General features: G+C 42.5%; 1 protein-coding gene across 19 annotated transcripts in view; it reads left to right on the forward strand.

The window, feature by feature from the left end:
* PARD3 (par-3 family cell polarity regulator) overlaps window positions 1–17,316 on the forward strand; it is a 575,331-nt gene that overhangs the window by 40,668 nt on the left and 517,347 nt on the right. The gene's annotated exons all lie outside the window — the stretch shown is intronic.

Raw genomic sequence — 17,316 nt, forward strand, 5'->3', positions numbered from 1 at the left:
CACGAATGGATGTTGTTGACGGAGGACACGGATTGGCACAAAACTAGTGCTCTTTGAAAATAAATAGTAGCAATTGTGAGTCCTAAAACAAGCACCTACCAAGCTAATTAGAAGACACATTAAAGGAAATTATCATTCTCTTAAGTATGGAATGGTTATGATTTTGCCTGTATGTGTGTGGGTTTGATAACAGCGTACAACTGAAGAACACTAGGTGTGGTTTTATACAAAGAAAAAAATTTGCACTAAAGATGTTTTGTCTGATGTAATTCTTTAAAATTCTTGCTAATTAGTCTGTCAGAGTTAATGACTCTGTAGATGCGCAACCTATTTCTTTCTTTTTTTTTAAAGGCCTTTGTGTTATTGGGAGCATTTTGGTTGACTTTTCATGTCATGTGAAGTGCTAAAAGTATTGTTTTTAATGTGAGAGAACTGAGCAAAGTCGAGGCCAGTTCATTTGTATAATTCTCTTAGAGCAGAAATAATTTAATGGAGAAAAGATCAATTTTATACTCTATTATTGCTCTTTTCCCAGTGAGTGTCTTTAATTGTTTAGGGAAGAAGCCTTGACTGACTTAGCTCACGCTTCCCAAATCGTTCCCTCTCCTCATATACTCACTCATTGTCTTTCTCACTGTCACTCTGCCAGCCCTGTTATTTTTTAACGATCCCATAGCGTTTCCATTGTGCTGTATACTATCATATGTCATTGTAAATATTGTTACCTGTTTCTATTCCTATCATACCATGAACTCCTTGAGAGCAAGGCGCCTGTTCATCTTGCACCAGGGTATACGTGCTCAATAGACATAAAAAAAATGGATGAACTAATATATATTTGCAGTAAAATTGGAGTGGGATTTTGGGGAGTAAAGGAAAATTGGATGTAATTGCTGTGATTCATTGTAAACAACCACACTTCGAGGGAGGTAATGTTGTTCCACCCTCCTCCCCATTTCATAGTTTAGAAATGATGATGTGCAGAAACTTTTGAGTTTAATCAAGTAGCTGATGACGTTTTGAAGGGTGGGAAAATGGCAGCCCCAGGTCCTGTTCCCCAGCGTAAAGAGGATGGGCCCATACAGAACAGGGGCTACAAAGCAGGGGGGGGTATGGCAGGAGGGCGGGATGATGGGGTCTGCCTGCATTCTTTGGCGATGCCGAATTTGGCCTTCAGTGTTCAGAGGCGCTCGGTTGAGCCACTCGAAGGCAGCGTTTTAGCATAGAGCGTGGTTATGGGGCGGGCAGGTATATTCTGTGTCCCTGGAGGTCCACTGGCACGGTGCACGCTCGAGTGCTGGAGCTGAGCTGAGCCCTCAGCCCTGTGCTGTGCAGACAGCTGCAGAGCAGAACGTGGGCCGCCTGGGTTACTTGGAGGGGGAAGATCTGCCTTGAAAAGGGGAGGCGTAGTGAGCAGAGCGTTAGTTATCAGGTGTGTGGAGCAGCACGGTTTGGGCACCAAGAACTGTTGTGAACTGGAGTTCAGTGCTGGGAACTGGATATTTACCTGTCTGTACCTCAGGGAATCACACCCCATCAGAGCTGTCACCGTGCCCAAGGCGGAGCCACACCCCGATTGTGCTCGGCAGGTGGTGGCATGTGTGTGCAGGGCTTCAGCCAGGGCCGGGAGCCAGCGGCCAGGCCATCGGCTTGTCTCTTCCTCCCGAGTTCAGAGAATAAAAGTGGGCCAGGGCCAAGGCAGGTTTTCTTCCTCCCTTTCACTCTGCCTGAGACACTCCCAGCGTGTTGAGTGACAGTGAGGGCTCATGTATGGGAAACTTGGGTTGGAGACTATCCTCAGAGTGCCTAAGTCCAGTTAAGCGATGGAACCGACGTTATAAGGAAACTAAGTTCATAAAGAATGAAACTAAGTTCAAAGAAGATACATTTTACACACGTTTTTGAAAACAAATCCATACTTCTTATAAAGAGATTGGAATCTCATCACTTAACATTTTGTATTTTCAGCCTTTTAAAAATCTTTCATATTCTTATGAATTTGAAGGTCACACTAAGTCTGATCATTTCCTGCTTTTATTTAATTTTAATTTTCTTTTTTTTTTTTTTTTTGACACAGGGTCTTGCATTGTTACCCAGGCTGGAGTGCAGTGGCACCACCCGTAGGTCACTGTGACTTTGGTCTTCTGTCCTCAAGTGATCCTTCTGAGTAGCTAGGACTACAGGTGCACACCACCACGCCTAATTAAAAAAAAATTTTTTTTTTTTTTTTTTGTAGAGACAGCGTCTCCCTATGTTGTCCACACTAGTCTTAAATTCCTGGCCTCAAGTGATCCTTCCTTTAGTCTTCCTAAATTTCCTGCTTTTAAGAACATAAATGTTTCCTTATATTAATATTATTTCAAACATTCTTAATGGCTTACATAATTTCTTTGTATGGATACAGTAGACATAATGTTCATTTAACTTTTCTTCGTGGATCTTTTCTTTCATAAGTACCACTGCACTGAACTTGTTCATAGGCAAATACTTGTTTAAATATCCAATTTAGTCTTTAGATTCCACTAGAGGAATTAATGGATTAAAAGAAACAAGCTTTATATGTATTGCCATGTTGTTTTTTTAGGAAGGCTGTAATTTTAGAGTTCCACCAGCATACCACCGACATTGTATGAAAATACATGCTTCATTCATTCGCTTCTATCCATGTGATAATTTTTTTTTTTTTTGAGACAGAGTCTCACTTTGTTGCCCAGGCTAGAGTGAGTGCCATGGCGTCAGCCTGGCTCACAGCAACCTCAATCTCCGGGGCTCAGCGATCCTCCTGCCTCAGCCTCCTGAGTAGCTGGGACTACAGGCATGCGCCACCATGCCTGGCTAATTTTTTGTATATATATTTTTAGTTGGTCAATTAATTTATTATTTCTATATTTTTTGGTAGAGACGGGGTCTCGCTCAGGCTGGTTTTGAACTCCTGACCTTGAGCAGTCCGCCCGCCTCGGCCTCCCAAAGTGCTAGGATTACAGGCGTGAGCCACCACGCCTGGCCATGTGATAATTTTTTAAATTTTGCTAAATTTTGTTCAAAAATTGTAATAAAAACATGTCTCCCATTGCCTTCCTGGAATTGCACTGGAGGACAATGTCCACTGCAGAATTTGCATCCAGCAGGGTTTGGATTGCAACAGTAACAGGCTGGGAGCTTCCAGGCAGAACCCCAGAGAGAACTTGATTGTCACCTTTCAAGGTGCTTCTGCTACTTGTTGTTGTATTAACAAGAAGTCGTTTTTTGGAAGTAACCTCTCTTCATTAGCTCCATTAATGGGGTTGAATTAAAAAGGCACAGTTAGTCGAGTCTTCTCAGGCTGCTCAGGGTTCTGGAACATTCTGGGAGGGCCCGTCTGGTTAACTTCTGCCTTCAGAGCTGAGCTCCTCTCTTCCCCGGGCCCTGAACACACCTTTCAGAGGAGCTGGGCGAGTTAATCAAGGAGCAGCGTTAACCAGCTGCTGTGCTAGCTCAGGTGGCACCCCACCTGCTTCCCTGCTATCTCATTATCTTGTTTTAGTTTCTCCAGCGTGCTTCTTCCTAACTGAAATTACCTTAAGTGTTTGGCTTTGTATCACCACAAGCACTCGATTTTTCTAGTCCATGCTGCATCTCTAGGATCTGGCCCATAGTAGGTGCTGAGTGTATATATGTTCATTGAGTGACTTCCAGAGGGTTTTTATTGCCCATGGAAACAAGTGCAGACATTTACCCCCCACCTTCAGTTTGCCCCAAGCAGTGAGTCTCATGTCTTGCAGCTTCCTGGTTAGGGATGGGGGGCCTCTCCTGTTTCTGGGAATGCCCCCTTTCACGTGAGTCTGGGTCTGAGGGAATGTAGAGTCTGTGGGGGACCCAACTCAATAGCTAGTCCCTTCCACAAAACCTTTCCTAACTGGCTCTCTCATCCTTTTGAACATTTGGAAGTCATGTTAATTATCTTACAAATGCCTGTAACACGTTCTTGTGTTGCAACTGCCTGTGTGATTGTCTCTTGGACGGTAGGTCTCTCTGAGTCAGGGAGTCCCTCAATCTCTTCCTCGAAGGCCTTTGTTTCCCATATTCCTGTTTTTTCACCCCTCTGAAAATTTCGTCAGCATTTCTCCTCTTGCATCTTAAGGCCTTTTTTTTTTTTTGGGGGGACAATTAAATGTTTAAAATATTAGAGCTAGTAGGAATCTTGGCTAATGTCTCGTCTCATTAGGATGTGTACCTGCACTGTGGTTTTTCCATTAACTTTTGCCCCAGGAGTTTCGAATCAGCCTCGGGGTTAGTAGCAAATGTAGATAATTGTTTCCTGATTAGGAGTCAGATTTGACACTTCCTATTGAAATGTTTTGCTGCCTGGGATGTGAAGCAGATGGTCGCTTATGGCAGAACAGATGTCTGTGTTGAATTAGAGCATTTTAAATCTGCTGTTGTACCTTGAAGTGTTTCCCTTGGCAAATACCCACTTCTGACCTACTTGTTTCAGGTTTGGGTGGCTTTCCCCCTTAATATGAGGCTACACAGACCCATACAAAAAAAGCCTGATTAAAAATGAGTAATAAAACGTAATTCAGCGTTGCTTAATCCATCATGCTTTCTTCTGATGCAAGTACACTGTCTTAATTGACCAGGTAACCAGTGATTCATTGCTAAATACATAGTTAAATGCAAACTGTTGATTCATAACACTAAAAGAAGTAATTTCATTTCAGTATAGTTTGATTCTTCCGATTATCTGCTGAGTGGTATTATCAGTAGAGGAATTGCATAGACTTTAGGCAGGCTGTCTGGGTCTGAAATTCCGCTTTGTCACGTAAGACCTATGTAACCTCTTGGAAAATTACTTACCATTGCGATACCTCAGTTTTCTCTTCAGTAAAATGGGCTGGTGTGTAATAATGGGACTTAATTGAGGGTTGAATGAGGATTACATAAGTGAATAAATGGAGAGTGCTGAGAATGCTCACTGGTTCATAAACACTACAGAATTGTTAGCTGCTGTTATTAATATTATTAATGTATCTTTTCTTCCTTTACCACTGAGAAAACAGGGCCCTCACTGCTCCTGTTTTTAGTACAAGGGCTGGAAGAAGGCCAAATCTTAAGCAGAAGTGCTCTCTGCTCAAACCTGTGCCTGGGCTACCTGGCGTGGCTTGCTTTCTTCTTCTAAGCTGCTGTTTGCACCAGCGTTAGCTGGGATTCGTGTAAATGTGGGTGGACTGCTTTAGTTTGAGAGTTTTGGGGCATGTTGTTTAGGTTTGAGCCTTCACCCTCCAATTTTACATTCTTCTTTGTTTGAGGGTAGAGACGTTGGATAAAGGCACCAGAGAACCCGTGTGTTGAGTTTGAGCTGTGTTTTCTTTTGGCAGATAATGTGTCTTTTTCTCAATATTATGTATTGCTTTTATCCTATATGGTACCAGAGGTGAAGGGAGGATGCTAAAGTCTAATAATTGGCAGATATTTGTTTTTCCTGCTGTGGGTGGCACTAAAAACTTTGAGACTTAACACTATCTGGTAAACTTTTCAAGGTATTGGAAAGCAAAGTGTGTACAGTTATGGACAATGTATCGATGAAGATACTTGAGTTTTCATCTTACAACACTTTGAGTGAGTCTGTGCCCGGCCAGTGAGAAGAAGCACAAGACTGCAAGGTGCTAATCTGGACTTGCCTTGTCCCAGAAAAACGTGGTATGGAGTCAGTGCCGACAAGAAAACCTGCTGGCACTCTTGGTCTCAGTTTTGCCTCTGTTTTTTCTTTCCAGCAGCAGTACCCACTGTTTCCATGCTGCCCTGAACACACAACAGACATTTATTTATTTGTTTTTTTAAGTAACTTTTCATTATGGAAATTTTCAAAGACGCTTAAGTAGAGAGTAGAATAATGAGCCTGCAGGTACTCAACACTCAGCTTCAGCAACTGTGTATATAGCTCGTTCCCTGCTTCCTCCTGCCCCTACTGCCTTATTTTCAAGTAAATCCCTCCCCCAAATAGATCATTTTTTCTATAAATTCTTCTGCATGCGTCACTCGAAGATAAAGACTCTTACGAAGTTTTATTTTTAGCTGTATTTACCAACCGCTATTTTTCATTCAAGGAGTTTGCACTCACTGGCTGAAGGATGCAGGTTGGCCATCGCCTGTCCAGGGGATCGTGTCATTAGGAGATCTTGTATTTAATGAGCAACCCAGATTTCCATGGCCTGCCTTCAGAGATTTCAAAGGAATCCTAGGTCGCTTGTTCTTCTGAACATCTTGCAGACACACCCATATTGATAATGAAATTTCTGTTGGGTGCCTTGAAATTTGTAGACCTGGGATGAGCTTCCCAACTAGCACACATGAGGGTGATGCCACTCAGTCTTCAGGGAGGGAGGCCAGGTGTGAGTAGCCCCGGCCCAGGGTGTTGTACAGATGCTGTTTTCTTTATATGCCATGAAGTGAAAAGGGTTGCGAACCAAAGCCTATTTATTGGTGATGGCCTCATGAACCAGAAGTGAGAATCCGGCGATGACGCTAGTGACATATTTGGATCTTGTAAATATGTGTGGCTGGGAGAGGATGAAGTCAGTTGAACTTATTTCAATTTTGAAAAGGAAGCTCTACCTGCAAACTAGTATTTGGATAGCAGTTTTTTCTACATAGTACATATAGTGGCAGAGAAGCACACACTCCTGTGTTCCAGCCAAAGCGTTGAGTTGGGAGCCAGGAGATGTGGGTCCCAGTGCACGAGTCATCTCCTGAGTGCCCAGGTGGCCTTTGGCTGGTCATGGCTCTGGGTCTTAGTTTGGAGGAGGTGGACGAGGAACGGGCTATAAAGACAACGAAGATTGCTTTGGCCTTGGCGGAGTGATGGTGTCCTTATCTGCAGGCTGATGAGTCCAGGGTGGTGTTTCTCATCCCTGTATGACTCAACATGTCTCTTTTTCCTTTTCCTTTTGATTTTGAAATAATGATAGATTCACAGCAAGTTGCAATGTTACTACAGACGCCCGGTGCCAGGCCTACTCTATACTAGTTTTCTATGTTGTAGTATATTTCTTTGGTTCCCCATTAGAAAAGAAGTGTAAGAAGTGTTTCATATCCGGTGCTCATTGGGTTATACCTATTCTCAGTGTTGAGTTTCGGTTAATGGAAGCAGCTGTAAGTATTTTCTTGTCTTCATTTATTTTAGTTTCCATTTATCTTCAGTGCCCCTGATTCTGTAGCTTCTCCCCCCTAACCCCGCCTTTTTGTTCTTCTTGGGCAACATCGGGTAGCAAAAATGATCCTGTGTGTGTGTAGCCTTTGTTTGCATAACCTATTCTGTGTGACACAACCTTCAATCATGACCTGATTTAGCTGTTTCGGGCACACCCATTAGAATGTATATCATGGGGGATTTTCAGTGTCATTAAGCCTTGTCACCCATCCCCAGCTTAAATTTAAGGAGCTTTGAGGTGTGCCCTTTTTTGGGGGGGGGGCTGGCTCACGCTCCTAGTTCTTGCATTTTAGGTAGCAGCTGTTCTTCGGATTTTTTTTTTTTTCCCTTCTGTGAATGAGTAGCAATGAAATTAATCCAAACTTGGGGCTTGCAGGATTAAAACATATTTCCATATTGCACTGTAAGTTGAAGGGCCATAGTGCGTGGGTGCCCGGACTAGAAAATGACTCATCATTAGGTGTCGTTCTGTCGAAAGCATGATGCAATGGAGGAAAAAGGAAATTGAAGGTGAAGCAGTGACTCCCCTGACCACAATTCACTCGGGTGGTAGCCTTCATTGCAAAGCTGCTCTCTGGCAGTTCCTTATGAGGTGGAGTGTGGTGGGGTGGAAAGGCTTTGGATTAATACCCTGCCACTTAACTAGCCGTATCACTTCGAAAAATTGCTTCAATCTCTCAGAACTTGGGTTTCCTTATCTGTAAAATGGGAAGAACGAACATGGTGGGAGGAAACTGGTGGGTATTCCAAAAAAGTTGGTGGGATTTTGAGATTCTTTTTCTGTATCCAAACAGGCTAATATTTTGTAGCCTAGCTTTTCCCATGTCAATACTAAACGCTGATTGTGTGAGAGGGTTTGTTAGAGTGGCCCATGGAGATAATTGTAGCGTTTTGTAAATATTTCATAGTTCAGGCAGACATTGGATAATAGAATAAAAACACTGAGTGCTTACAAAGGAGTTGGGAATGGACGCATTTGGGGAGTAATGGTCAAAGGTTAATAAAAAAGGAAGTTGGTTTTAGAAATTAAATTTTATGCCTAAATATTTCATGTCTAAACAGGTAGGTTTGTCTTAGAAGAGAGGAGAATTTTGGATTAGCATAGTAAAGCTCTTCTGATGCCAGGGCAAAACTGAGGCACCATTTACTCTGAATTTTATAACGTTTAGCAGAAAAATGTGTCTCTTACAGGATTAACCAAGGTCCAGAATCTTGGGCATGGTCCTAGTGCAGTGGTTTTCAGGATGTGTTTTCTTAAAGATAACTTAGGAGTCAGCAAGTGGAAAAGGAAGGGCAGGTAGACGAAGGACAGGTTATAACATGTCCACTCACGTTGCTATAAATTTCTGTCAGCCAGGTACTGTGTGAGAAGAGAATGTGAACTTTAATTTTTTTTTTTTTTTGGTTGTGACTAATAATTAACTATACGATTCAATCATGATCACCGTATTTGAATCTCTCATGCAGATATCCTGGAAATGTGTATTTTTGATGTGAGAACGTTTTAATGAAGGCTCAAAGGGAAGGATTCAAAATGCTTCACAGACTTCAAAATGGCTTTGAATCAAAAACCATCGCGCATACCAAAGAAATCAAGGAGAAATTTTCCTTACATAGAAATTTGAGGAATTATTTATCTCGTTTAGAAACCCTCCTTTTGTGATTTGAGTCTAAAACTTGAAAGTAAGATTCATGCAGAAAGGCAAGTGTATGAGTAAAATTTTAGGAGAAAGCAAAAGAGAAGAATTTATTAGTATTAGCAGAGTTCTCGTTTTTTTATCCTGACTGTTTACCAGAAACTGGGAGCTTTGGACTGTAAACATTTTATTGGTTTAGAAGGACAGAAATTGTCTTTAAAAAGATTTTTTTTTTTTGAAGGTATAGGGGTCGGATAAGGGGTATTGGTAACCTGTATGATGATATCAATCCAGAGTAGTAGCCTAGTCCCTGTGCTGGTTATGCTAAGCATCTTAGTGTGAGTTAGGTGCACCTGTTTGAGCCCAGAATAAGGCACCTTGATCCATGGGTATGCTCTTAGTCTCCAGGACTAGAGCAGGAGGGGCCACTGAATACAGTTCCCACATACTGTCATCTTTGAGGCAGGTAGGCACAGTCTGCCTTGAGATGAATGACTATCTTGTTGATTTGTCATTATTATTTTGGTTTTGTAATTAGTTGACTGGGACAGAAAGGTAAAAATTGAAAAAAAAAACATGTTGTACACATTTAGGATGGGATGTTTTCTTTTTTCCCATCCCTCGTCTCAATTCTCGTTCTAATGCAAAGTCTTTGGTTGTGCATATCCTCAAGGAGAGACTGTCCTTGAAAATCATTTAATAAGAAAATTGCTAAGATGCAGATGCAGTGGTGTCATCATGGCTCACTGCAACCTCAAACTCCTGGGCTCAAGCGATTCTTCTGCCCCAACCTCCTATGTAGCTGGGACTACAGGCATGTGCCTCCATGCCTAGATAATTTATTTTCTATTTTTGATAGAGATGAGGTCTTGCTCTTGATCATGTGAGTCTTAAACTCCTGAGCTCAAGCAATCCTCCTGCCTTGGCCTCCCCGAGTACTGGGATTACAGGCGTGAGCCACCATGTTCTGCCTTTACTTCTTCTTAGGTTTGCTTTTTTCTCCTTACACTTTTTCCTTTGAGATCACTTTTGTGGCCGCGCTTTTGTGTGGCTCTTCCTGTCTGTGAATCTCAGCTTCTCTGCATGGCTGGATTTGCTGGTCTGGAGGTATAAGAGAATTTGAAGCAGATATCCTCTGGGATTTTATTAATCAGACATCTGAATACCCAGAATTCACACAACCCCCTGCCATGCCCCAGAAGGATGGGCTGCTGGGAGAGTATTCTTATCGATAAATAGCTAAATATTTACTCTTATCTGACTGGGAGATTTGATGCATGGCAGCACAATACAAAATTGCATTGTTCGCCAGAGCATGAGTTATTTTCTGCAAGTGTTCTGCATGTGGTTAGGTCGTTAGAAATGTTTGTGCCTTTGCCATTTTAAATGGCTACACTCCAAGGCTTCATTTATGATCTGGTCTCACATAGGTGGGATTGCAAAGGTAAAGTTAATTGGTGCGTTCCAACAGTCGCTATGGCACGGTGGGTTCACAGTCAGCACCAGTGTGCCTGTTCTTCAAGGTTTGCCTGGAGCTTATCTGCTAGCTTCTCCAAGGGTGTCCTAGGCTCTTAGTTTGTTTTTCCACTTGTCAGTCCAAGTGCCCTTGGGTCACGGGTAGAGTGGCATGCAGTTTTGCTCCTCATTTGGTTGTGTGTGGGGAAGAGACTTCAACAGTACACACAGCCATCAGGGTCTGAGCTGGAGCTGCAGGAGGCAGGTGATTTCTGGATTCAGTGAGGACCAGTCCTGAGGCTGTATCCCTGGGACTGGAAACAGCGACAGGCAGAGGCGATGGAGGTGCATTAAAGAGGAGGCTTTCACCTGCCGCTCTAGGTATTTTCTTCCATTGTAAAGCACTGCATGATGGAACATCTGGAAAAATAGGTAGTGGTAGAGAAAGAAAAGACTCTTCACTCTGACTCTGAGACCAATCTCTGTTAATGTTTTGGCATTAGAAGGATAGAAACAAAAGCTTCTGGCTTTGGTATTCTCAGACTGCCCCTCCTCTGCATATGGAGATAATAACCCCAAATCAAAGCACTGTCTTTGGGTAATTACTGAATTCCAATCTTTGTAGTTTTAGCTGTGTGGCAGGTAATAGCATCTCTCTTTTGATTAAGGACAGGTGTGTCTGTTGTAAGTTGTAATGTGCATGGCACTTGCATTTTGTTTGAATATTTTGTGAAGAGATTCCATTGGATTGAGAGACAATGAGTATTTTATGTAAGTGTGATTACATTTGATCATGTAAAATACTTTAAAATGCCATGGCTGGTCTTCTCATCAGCTCTGACTTAGCTTCAGATATATATTTTTTTTCTTTCCATGAGACGATTAGCTTTTGCTATGGTTTCAGGAACATTTAAATGTCTTTTCTAAAAAGCTCGTAACATAAATAATATAAAGGGCTGACTTGTGTCAGTAGAGCAAGTATAGTCTGTGCCAAATTGGAAATACTGTCTGCACAACATGCTGACTTGAATAAGCTATTTTCAAGTTGTCTTATTAAGGCTTGAACTAGGAGTGGAAAGAAGATGGCCTCTTGCCACACACTTCTTTAATGTAATTAGAAGATAAGTTGTTCTCTTTGGGTAAGATTGACCCATGTAGTTAGTTAGATTACAGTTTTATAGCAACCTTAGAAGCTGGGTTTTTCTCATCCCGTAGAAACATTCCCTGCAAAAAATAAATTGTTATTCTATAAGAAAATATGACTGCAATGTGATGCATGTGCTGAGAAAAGCATTAGATGAACAAATTAGGAGAACTAATGTCTTAGATGCGTAGCCAGTTCTGCCTCCGGGTCTTAGAAGCATACAGTGGTCTGCAAAGCCGAGGTATTATTATTTCAACCATGATTTTCACCAGCCCAGCAACCAGTTCCATTGATTAGGTAATTATGTGCCAGGTACTAGGCTGACTATTTTTTTGCTACATTTATGAATACTTACAACAACTCAACGAGGTGGGGTATAGTCCTCATTTTGCAGAGAAATGGATGGATTTATGGAACATATAAGCACCTTCCCTGAGGTTCCACCACCAGTGCGTGGAAATGATGGGTTTGAACGTGGTTTTGTCTGATGGCAAAGCCGGTGTGTGTCTCTCTCTGTCCTCCCACTCCTAATTTACGGTACAAAGGAGCATAGATGAGAAACAAAATGACTCTACGTCACTACCAAGAATAATCCGAGCCAACGTTAGAAAGTGTATAAACATTTAGAAAACTTAATTAGTACAGAGAAGAAATGAGGCTCCCTGCTCCTAACTGCTCTCCTCTAAATGGAAACACGTGAATTGTGTCTTCTGCATAAAATTCCAGTTTTCTATGGTTTTTAGGGGAGTGTATGTGTGTGAGAGTGAGAGATTGAGACAGATTGAGAGAAAGAGAATGTGATCCCAGTGTTGGCACTGTAACTAGTGTGTCTGTAGCTTTCTAGAAATGGAATTTCTGGGCCATTTTATTTTAAAAATAATCACTCTCTTCTGTTTTTACACGAAATGTGATATTTTCCATAAATTAAGACATGTTTATTTTGGTATTCTGTATGCTTTTGTTTATTTTTTTTTCCTCTTTTTCCCTTCTCAATCCCAAACTGTTTTTAATTCTAAAAAGGCACCTCCACGTTGTGTTTTGTTTTTATAACTTTCATAACTGAATTTTCTGCTTTTACTTTTCAACATTGTAACTTTGGATTAATTTTGCCAAAGTGGACCCATCCCGCAAAAGCAAAACAAATAGAGACTCTGCTGATATTTTCACTGGGACTCCATTGTATATATGTTATTTTTGGAGGGAATTGATATCTTTAAAATAGATAATTCTGACTCTGCAAGAAAGAATACACATATCCAAGAATATATATTAATTTCTCTTTTACTTAAGTTTTCTTTTTGTCACTTTTTAAAGTTCTACATATGTGTCATATAAGGTCTATACATTTAAGTGTTTACTAAGTATTTAACTGCTATTGTCAACCATTTCTCATTGTGTTTTTAAACTGTTTATGGTTTATACAAAAAGCAATTCTTTTATTATTTTTATAACCATTTTATAACCTTCAAAACTAAGAGTTCCTTTAGTTTTATAATAATTCAAGTTACTCTCTTGGGTTTTCCAGGTATGCAATTTAATTATATGCAAACAATGATGACTTTGCCTCCTTTCTGTGGTTATAGCAAACATTTTACTTCTCTGTCTAATTGCACTGGCTCGTATTTTCAGAATAATGTTAGATAATCATAGTGTTAGTGAGCATCCAGTTAGCTGTATGCCAGACTACATCATAATATTTTCGGTCTAATGATTTGAAAATCTACCGTTGGAACATGCGACTTGCAGTATACATAATTTTATAGACAGTCGGAGAGAAAATACATGTAAAAAGTACACGGGGAAGGTAAGAGAATAGGACTAGAGTTTGGAAGGTAAATAATGGGAGAAAATGAGTGCAGGTTGATGGGTTTACACTTCCTGCTCTGGCGCTATCTGCTGGTGCAGGTGGTGTTTAATAACCAGTTGTGCATCAGGCCCGTGGTGTTATGAAGATAAGGAAGGCAGATAACATCCTTTTGTGAAGTGTTTGTGGCACTCTGTAGGTGTTGATGAGCACAAATGAAGGGAGAATTCATAGTGATTAGTGCAGTTACAATGTGTCCTGAGCCGCACATTGTCATGTGATTTTTTTTTTTTTTTTTTTTTTTTGAGATAGAGTCTCGCTTTGTTGCCCAGGCTAGAGTGAGTGCCGTGGCGTCAGCCTAGCTCACAGCAACCTCAAACTCCTGGGCTCAAGCAATCCTCCTGCCTCAGCCTCCCGAGTAGCTGGGACTACAGGCATGCGCTACCATGCCCGGCTAATTTTTTCTATATATATTAGTTGGCCAATTAATTTCTTTCTATTTATAGTAGAGACGGGGTCTCGCTCTTGCTCAGGTTGGTTTTGAACTCCTGACCTTGAGCGATCCTCCCGCCTCAGCCTCCCAGAGTGCTAGGATTGCAGGCGTGAGCCACTATATCCAGCTTGTCATGGGATTTTATTAGAAGGCAGCAGCATCTGTCTTTACCGCCCCTGTCCTGGAACCATGCCTGGCGCAGAGTGGGTGCTCCTGTCTGTGCTAACGAATGAATGAATGAAGCCACCTCTGCTTGTGGTTCTTGGCCAGTGCTGTGGAGTTGCTGAGCTAGGCTTTTGCAGGTAGAGAGAGTGGGAGGAGAGGGAGCAGTTGCTACTTGAATAGTCTGATACAGGGGAACTGTCACAAATGGTGATGGGGCAGGTCTGTTCTGATTAAGGTTGGGGTGCTTGCAGAAAAGGGAGAGGTGGCAGGGAGGGTGCAGGTGTGGCCGGCAGGTGGGCTTTCTAAGGGGTTCTTGTGGCTGAGGTGGGGACCACAACCCTGAAGGGGCTCGCTGACCTAGTCACTTCATCCCACATTGCCTGTGTTTCCCACGATGTTCAAGCTGGGAAAGCGGATTGTCCAGCTGGTAGCCTCACCTCGGATCCTGTTCCGTGGTCGACTTTGGTTTAGGTCTCATTGGGTAGGAAACTTTGTCACGTGGCCATGCCCTGTGACAAAGGGGAGCCTGGAACAGTGAGTAGAAGATGTTTTGCTCTTCCATCCACCTTAGGAGAAGACAGCCAGGGACAGAGGGGTTCAGGAAGGGGTGCCGTTGAGTCAGCCAGTCGTGGCGTCTGCCTCAGAACCATCCTATAAAAAGCTGGTTTTTAACTTGAGTTCTTTCACTCCCTGTATTGTGAACGTGTTTCAACACCTTTCACACGTGGTTTTTAGGTCACTGTTAGTCACGGAACCTTTGAGTAAGGGAACTTGTGCAGGGAGCTCTTCCTGATGGACGGACCGCGACCCCACTTGGGGGGCTCAGACGGGTGGGGTCACGGGAGCCCCTCGAGGCTCAGTGAGAGTGTCCCCAAAGAGTAGCTGACGACAAAAATTTCTTTTCTGTTTTTTTTTTTTTTTTTTTTTTCTTTTTTAACTTCCCAACCCTGCTTCTGGAGAAAATTTTCTTTTTTAGTTGCGATAAGGTGGCAGTAGAAATTACTGCTGTGAGGATGTGACTTTGTGTTTGTAGCTCTAAACATTTTGCTTTTCTTCTTCTTAACTTTTTTTTTTCACTTTCATTCATTTATTTATTTTTTTGAGGCAGAGTTTCACTCTGTCACCTGGGCTAGAGTGCCGTGGCGTCAGCCTAGCTCACAGCAACCTCAAACTCCTGGGCTCAAGGGATCCCCCTGCCTCAGCCTCCCGAGTAGCTGGGACTACAGGCATGAGCCACCACGCCCGGCTAGTTTTTTCTATATATTTTTAGTTGGCCAATTAATTTCTTTCTACTTTTTTTTAGTAGGTCTTGCTCTTGCTTAGGCTGGTTTCAAACTCCTGACCCTTAGCGATCTGCCCCCTCGGCTTCCCAGAGTGCTAGGATTACAGGCGTGAGCCACCGTGCCTGGCCTCCTTTTTTTTTTTTTAAAGGAGGAGAATGATAATGTCTTGAGTATTTAGAAATAGCTTCCTTACTAAAATACAAAATCCTGCAAGGTTTGGGCTGCTGGGGGATCATCAAGAAGAATTTCCAGGTGGGAAAGGAATTGATATCGTCATCTTCCTCAGAGACGTTGCCTCTCTCTTGGCTTTCCTTGGTCGTGGTCACCCCAGGTGCTTGGCGTGGGTGATATTCCCAGTCCCCTTTCCTCATTTTTTTTTTTTTTTTGAGGCAGAGTCTCGCTTTGTTGCCCAGGCTAGAGTGAGTGCCATGGCGTCAGCCTAGCTCACAGCAACCTCAAACTCCTGGCTCAAGCAATCCTCCTGCCTCAGCCTCCCGAGTAGCTGGGACTACAGGCATTCGCCACCATGCCCGGCTAATTTTTTGTATATATATTAGTTGGCCAATTAATTTCTTTCTATTTATAGTAGAAACGGGGTCTCGCTCTTGCTCAGGCTGGTTTCGAACTCCTGACCTCGAGCAATCCGCCTGCCTCGGCCTCCCAGAGAGCTAGGATTACAGGCGTGAGCCACCGCGCCGGGCCCTCATTTTTTGTTTTTTTGAGACAGAGTCTCGCTTTGTTGCCCAGGCTAGAGTGAGTGCCGTGGCGTCAGCCTAGCTCACAGCAACCTCAAACTCCTGGGCTCAAGCAATCCTCCTGCCTCAGCCTCCTGAGTAGCTGGGACTACAGGCATGTGCCACCATGCCCGGCTAATTTTTTCTTTTTGTTCTTAATGGCATCTAGAAAATTTTTTCTGTATATATTAGTTGGCCAATTAATTTCTTTGTATTTATAGTAGAGACAGGTCTCACTCTTGCCCACGCTGGTTTCGAACTCCTGACCTCGAGCAATCTGCCCCCCTAGGATTACAGGTGTGAGCCACCTCTCCCGGCCCCCTTTCCTCATTTTTAAAGCTAATGAGAAAACCCCCAGCAAACTAGTCAGAAAATGTAAACAAGATGAAACATTGTTCTTTGGGATGCCACGCCTTCTCCCTGCTCCCTTCCCCGCCCTCCTAAGAAGATAAAATAATCTTTTTAACTTTTATATCTTAAAAAGAAAAGATAAAACAGTGAACAGATTTCCGTTCTTTATAATCTTAACAAAAGCAGAAGTGAGAACCAAATTCTCTTTGGTCGAAGGTATTTGGTTTCAACAAAACCGCACACAGGAGCAGGAACCCGGGACGCTTTCTCTGCCTTCTCTAGTCCCCGCAGGGAAGGGACGAGGGGTGGACCTACAGTGACCCTGAACCCCGGGAGCCCAGGTGTCCATGGCAGAAGTCAGAGCGGCCTTCCAGCGCATGCTAACAGATTGTTCTCCTTCTGTCTACGAGAAGGTATGCTTCCCTTTTAGTAAGAATGTCATAGGAATTTATTCACGTTTTATAAGTGAATTTCCAATCCATCCGTTAGTAGAAACAAATTTCTGTTCCTCAGAGGAGATTCCTAGAAACCTAGAAACTTAATATAGAAAGGAAATTGGGTGTGTAGATATGACTGCTCTTTTGAACTTCTTTCATAATTTTTTCACTTTTTAAAAAACAGTTAAATCAATGAAGTTGACAGTTTTTATCCATTACAGATGCTTGTGATTTTTTTTTTCCTGCCGTATACGTGAAGCTGGCTAAAATTTGGGGCTACTTATGGACATATTTGCAAAAGTACTTAGAAACCTAAAACTGAGACATTTGACTTGCATGGTTTTAAGTAATAAATTATGTTGTCAAAATTTTGAAATAGAAATTCTTTTCTTTCTTTTTTTTTTAAGAGACAGGGTCTTGCTCTGTCACCCAGGATGGAGTGCAGTGGCTCCGTCAATCATAACTCACTGCAACCTCTAACTCCTGGGCTCAAGCAATCCCCTTGCTTCAGCCTCCCAAGTAGCTAGGATTACAGGCATGTACCACCATGCCCAGGCTGGTCTTGAACTCCAGAGCTCAAGCTATTTTCCCCACCTTGGCCTCCCAAAGTACTGGGATTACAGG

Source organism: Microcebus murinus, chromosome 25 (genome assembly GCF_040939455.1).
Source record: "Microcebus murinus isolate Inina chromosome 25, M.murinus_Inina_mat1.0, whole genome shotgun sequence".
Classification (NCBI taxonomy): Eukaryota; Metazoa; Chordata; class Mammalia; order Primates; family Cheirogaleidae; genus Microcebus; species Microcebus murinus.